The sequence below is a fragment of the Vicia villosa genome, linkage group LG7 (genome assembly GCF_029867415.1).
Source record: "Vicia villosa cultivar HV-30 ecotype Madison, WI linkage group LG7, Vvil1.0, whole genome shotgun sequence".
Classification (NCBI taxonomy): Eukaryota; Viridiplantae; Streptophyta; class Magnoliopsida; order Fabales; family Fabaceae; genus Vicia; species Vicia villosa.
Genome location: NC_081186.1, coordinates 124,835,848 through 124,841,869, shown reverse-complemented (window position 1 = coordinate 124,841,869; position 6,022 = coordinate 124,835,848). Strand labels below are relative to the sequence as shown.

Below are 6,022 nucleotides of genomic sequence, written 5' to 3'. Positions count from 1 at the left end.
GCCTAAGTTAAAAGAAATACATACTGATATCCGTTTATTATTATATTTCTTAGAATTCACAATTACCTTCCCTTTAGAAACAATTAACATATTAGTAGCCTTAGCTTTACATAGTAACCTTAGATAACGGTAGATCGATTCATAGTCCCTGTGGATTCGATATCTTTTAAAACTACACGACACGACTGTGCACATGCAGTTATCAGATTTATAGACACTTAAAGTCGCGATCAAGTTTTTGGCGCCGTTGCCGGGGACTATTCAAGTCGATATCGTAACTCACTGTTACACCGTAGAGACTAGGGCAAATTCTTTCCTTTCTGTTTGAACGATTATATGCCAAGTACTCATTCACAAGGAGGAGAACTGATACAACGAATCAACGAGATCGAACGTTTTGTTAACGTAAGACGTCGAGCTTATCATCTTCCCGAAGTAGCACCAATTCCAATTTCTCAGGAATTGATCTTTACTGATCAAATCAATCAAATTACCCCGAAGTTAGAGATGACTGCTCCTCGTCCTCTTAGAGACTATCCCGCTCCTTCACGAGCTGAACCGCACTCAAGTATCGCACCACCTGCGATTGAGGCGAACAATTTCGAACTGAAACCTTCATTGGTACAAGCTGTCCAACAGAACCAATTCTCTGGAAGCCCTGCAGACGATCCTAATCTCCATTTATCCGTGTTCGTGCAATATGCTGACACTGTCAAAGCTAACAACGTTAGCTCCGAAGCTATTCGATTACACCTTTTTCCCCTCTCCTTGAGAGATAGAGCTAGAGCGTGGCTTCAGTCCCTGCCTTCTAACTCCATAACTACATGGGACGAACTAAAGAGAGTATTCTTAGCTAGATATTTTCCGTCTAGCAAAACTGCTATGCTAAGAGGTAAAATCAACGGATTTACCCAAAAAGATAACGAATCACTCTTCGAAGCTTGGGAACGATACAAGGACATGCTTAGACTATGCCCTTATCATGGACTCGAACCATGGTTGATCATCCATACTTTCTATGGTGGTCTACTTTATAACACTAAAATGACTATTGATGTCGCTGCTGGCGGAGCTCTAATGGACAAACCCCATGATGAAGCATACAACCTAATAGAAAACATGGCACAAAACCATTATCAATGGGGAGGAGAACGAGCTGTTATAGAGAAAACCCAAACCAAAGGAGGAATGTACGAAGTAAGTGGTATAGACCGCGTTAACGCTAAAGTAAACGCTTTAACTCAAAAGATCGAGAACTTAACCATCACTCCTTCAGCCATCGCGGCTGTTGTAGCACCTAACTGCGAGATTTGTGGATTAACTGGACATGTTGTTGTCGAATGTCAACTTCTGTCTGGTATTCCATTTGATCAAGTAAACTACGCTCAAGGAAACCCTTACTCTAACACGTACAACCCTGGATGGAAGAACCATCCAAACTTTTCGTATAAGAACAACAATGCGTAGTACGCACCTGGACAAGCACCTGCTGTCCCAACTGACTATCAAAAAGCGCCTGTAGCTGCTCCAAACGCCCCTAGGAAGTCGAATCTAGAAATCATGGTGGAAAACTTCATAGCTTCCCAACAACAAACCAACAAAGACTTCCTAAATCAAAACATTCATAATAGTGAGCAACTAAAACAATTATCAAACAAAGTAGATGCTTTAGCTACAAATAACAAGATGATAGAAACACAAATCTCACAAGTAGCTCAACAACAAGCACCTACTGCTGCCCCTTCTGGCACGTTTCCTGCTCAACCACAACCTAATCCTAAAGGACATGCGAACGCGATTACACTTCAAAGTGGAACGAACTACGATGGACCTATCGATCCTAGAACTCAAAACGCACCCATGTCACAACAAGAGCCAAAGGAAACCAAACTGACATCAACTGATGATCAAACCGCTAAAACAAATGAAAACGACACCGAAGTGGAACCTGAAAAAGAAAAACCTTATGCCCACCACCACCTTATAAGCCACCTATTCCGTACCCTTAGAGATTAGATAAATCTAAAACCGAAGCGCAATTTAAAAAGTTTGTATAACTCAGATGCCTTCGTATGCTAAATTCTTAAAAGAAATTCTATCGAACAAAAATAAACTCGAGGATAACGAAATTGTAATGCTTACCGCAGAATGTAGCGTTATCATTCAAAACAACATGCCTCCCAAACTAAAAGATCCTGGTAGTTTTTCCATACCTTGTGTAATAGGAAGAACTGTTATAGATAAAGCCTTATGCGATTTAGCAACTAGTGTTAGTTTGATGCCTCTTTCAACTTGTAAGAAACTAAAACTAGGTGAGCTTAACTCCACGAGAATGTCTCTTCAACTGGCTGACCGTTCAGTTAAATACCCTGTAGGAATGTTGGAAAATATCCCTGTGCGAGTAGGTCAATTCTACATCCCAACTGATTTCATCATCATGGATATCCAGGAAGATTCTAACATCCCAATCATATTAGGGAGACCATTCTTAGCAACTGCTGGTGCAATCATAGACGTTAAACGAGGAAAACTAACCTTCGAAGTAGGAGAATAGAGGATTGAATTTATTCTATCTCACTTCTTAAAAGCACCGGCAATTGACGATGCATGTTGTTTCATGGACATCACTGACGAATGCGTCAGAGAAACGAAGTTCGAACCACTAGAAAACCCTGAAATCCTAGAAATCCCAATAACTGAAACATCTGATGATAACACGCAAGAAGAAAACCAAAACCTAAGTTTAACCGAATGTTTAGCACTAACACCTGAACCTACACCTGCTCCTAGTAAAATGGCTGACGAACTCAAAACACTTCCTAATAATCTAAGATATGAATTCCTAGATACCGAACTTGAACGACCTGTAATAGTCAATGCTGACTTAGGACCGATTGAAACCGAAAAATTATTATAAGTCCTAAGGAAATATCCAAAATCTTTAGGCTATAAGATATCTGATCTCAAAGGAATAAGCCCTTCTGTCTGTAAGCATCGAATTATGCTCGAGGAAGACTCGAAAACCTCTAGAGAACATCAGAGGAGACTTAACCCGATCATGAGCGAAGTGGTTAGGAAGGAAGTTCTGAAACTATTAGATGTTGGGATAATATACCCCATATCCGATAGTAAATGGGTTAGTCCTGTTCATGTAGTACCTAAAAAAGGAGGAGTCACGGTGATAAAGAATGAGAAAGGAGAAACTATAACCAAAAGAGTTGAATCTGGTTGGCGAATGTGCATAGATTAAAGAAAACTAAATAAAGCCACTCGTAAAGACCATTTTCCTTGCCATTCATAGATCAAATGTTAGAACACTTAGCCAGACATTCCCACTTCTGCTATTTAGATGGTTACTCTAGTTTCTTCCAAATCCCAATCCATCTTGATGACCAAGAGAAAACAACTTTCACCTGCCCTTTTGGAACCATTGCCTACCGACGAATGCCATTCGGATTATGTAACGCACCTGCGACATTCCAAAGATGTATGATGGCAATATTCGCCGACTTCCTAGATAATATTATGGAAGTCTTCATGGACGACATCTCCGTATGTGGACAAAGTTTCGAAGGATGTCTTGCGAATTTAGAAAAAGTTCAGGAACGTTGCGTGAAGGTTGATTTAGTCCTAAACTGGGAAAAATGTCACTTTATGGTACAAGAAGGGATTGTGCTAGGACATATAGTGTCGAATAGAGGAATTGAAGTAGACAGAGCTAAAATAGAAGTTATTGAAAACCTTCAAACTCCTAAAACCGTTAGAGAAATACGAAGTTTCTTAGGACACACTGGTTTTTACCGACGATTCATCAAAGACTTCTCGAAGATAACTAAACCATTAACAGAATTATTAATGAAGGATGCCGATTTCGTCTTTGATGAAAAGTGTTTAGAAGCCTTCAAAACCCTTAAGGAAGCATTAATCTCCGCACCCATCATGCAACCTCCTGATTGGACTAAACCATTCGAAATAATGTGTGATGCAAGCGATTATGCTGTAGGCGCTGTCCTAGGTCAAAGAAAAGATAAGAAACTTCACGTTATTTACTCTGCAAGCAGAACTATGGACGAAGCTCAAATGAATTACGCTACAACTGAGAAAGAGCTTTTAGCTGTAGTTTTCGCTTTGGATAAATTCCGCTCATACCTAGTAGGAGCCAAATTAATAATATACACTGACCACACCGCTATTATGTACCTATTAACTAAAAAGGATGCTAAACCGAGACTCCTAAGATGGATCTTGTTATTGCAAGAATTTGATTTAGAAATAAGAGACAAAAAGGGAACAGAAAACGTAGTAGCAGACCACCTTTCTCGCTTAGAAAACCTAGAGCCTGAAACCGTACCTATTAACGATGATTTTCCTTATGATAAACTTATAGCTCAACTAGAAAGAAATGCTCCCGACGACTCTGCCGCAACCACCTTTGCAATGACCATTACACCTTGGTATGCGGATTTTGTAAATTATTTAACCGCTAGTGTACTTCCCCCTGATTTAAGCTACCAACAGAAGAATAAATTCTTCCATGACCTGAAACAATACTATTGGGAAGACCCACTACAACACGGAAAGCCTACGAAAGCGCTTATTTTGGGCTTTAAAAGCGCTGTGAAAGCCAGCGCTGGCGTAGGTAACAAAAGCGCTTCTGAAAGCGCTCTGGTAGGCCCCCCCTATAAGAGCGCTTTTCTGGAAAAAGCGCTCTGGTAGCTCAGCCTATAAGAACGCTTTTTCCAGAAAAGCGCTCTGGTATCCCCCCCTATGAGAGCACTTTTTCTGGAAAAAGTGCTCTGATAGCCCCCCTATAAGAGCGCTTTTGTAAAAGCGCTTTCGTAGGTTGCGTTTTTTTTTTTTATGCTTTTTTTTTAATCTTTGGCAGCGCTTTTACTAAAAAGCGCTTTCGTAGGTGGACCTTTAAGAGCGCTTTTTAAAAGCACTGTCGTTGCTAAATGAGGTATTTTAATGTGCAGCCTGTAATTTAAGCCTCCCAGTCGACATATAATATTTTCGACCTGAAATATGTTTTCAACCTGTAATATTTTCGACCTGTAATATATTTTCGACGATATGTTTTCAACCATAGGTAGGACAATATATATATACTAATATAATACCATTATAATATCCAAAATTATATATATACATCATTACAAACTAAATCAGTAACATAACAATATTATACTTCAAATCGACACAAATCCTACATGAAAAGTTGCTGAATATAAAATTGACACAAATCCTCTTTGATTTCTTCCAACGTAAGTCTCGGGTACGAAGCAGCACGAAATTCGTCCAAGTACTACAAAACAAAAACATAATATGAATGATTTAGTTAAATGTAATAAATTATATGAAATTATCTTAAGTTATAAATTCATACCGTGAGCGGAATCTCTACTTGATTCGCCTGAAGGATTTCTTTCATAAACCTCAAAACATAGTATCCGCAATCTGAACTGTTTCGCTGTTGCGGACACTACATAGAAAAACAAATAAGATCAAATATCACAATAGTCAAGTAGCATAAATATTATAAGCAAAAATATTATAAGCAAAATTGTGAAAAATAATGTACCTGCACTTTGATCCAAGTAATGTTGTTTGATTTAGTCCGGGATACTTGTGCGTCTCGTTGACTTCGGAACACTTGTATTGATCTAACAAATATATAAAAGCATATGTTTAGATCAATATCACAAATAATTAAATATATAAATATACACGAATATTTAGAACGATCCCACTTACAAATCAATCATTTCCTTCATAGCCGGATAGTTGGTCCAGTCACCATTTACTGAATTCAGATAATACACCACTTCTCTTATAGGGTTGATAGCAAGCAACAACCAGTGTGCTCTATAAATTAAAACAATAGGTTATATGAAAATTTTGCTATACACAAAAGAAACAGAGATTAGATGAACCAAGAATGAGAAACTAACCCTACTGGTCGGGTATTATACGCCCAAAGATGCAGACGTTATGTATTGCCGGTGGACATGAATCTATCGAC

General features: G+C 38.7%; 1 non-coding gene across 1 annotated transcript; it reads right to left on the bottom strand.

The window, feature by feature from the left end:
- Positions 1 to 882: 882 nt before the first annotated feature.
- On the bottom strand, positions 883 to 989 carry LOC131621164 (small nucleolar RNA R71). Its single transcript, XR_009289492.1, has one exon. It is a non-coding gene; the product is annotated as a small nucleolar RNA R71 (small nucleolar RNA).
- Between the last annotated feature and the right edge of the window lie 5,033 nt (positions 990 to 6,022).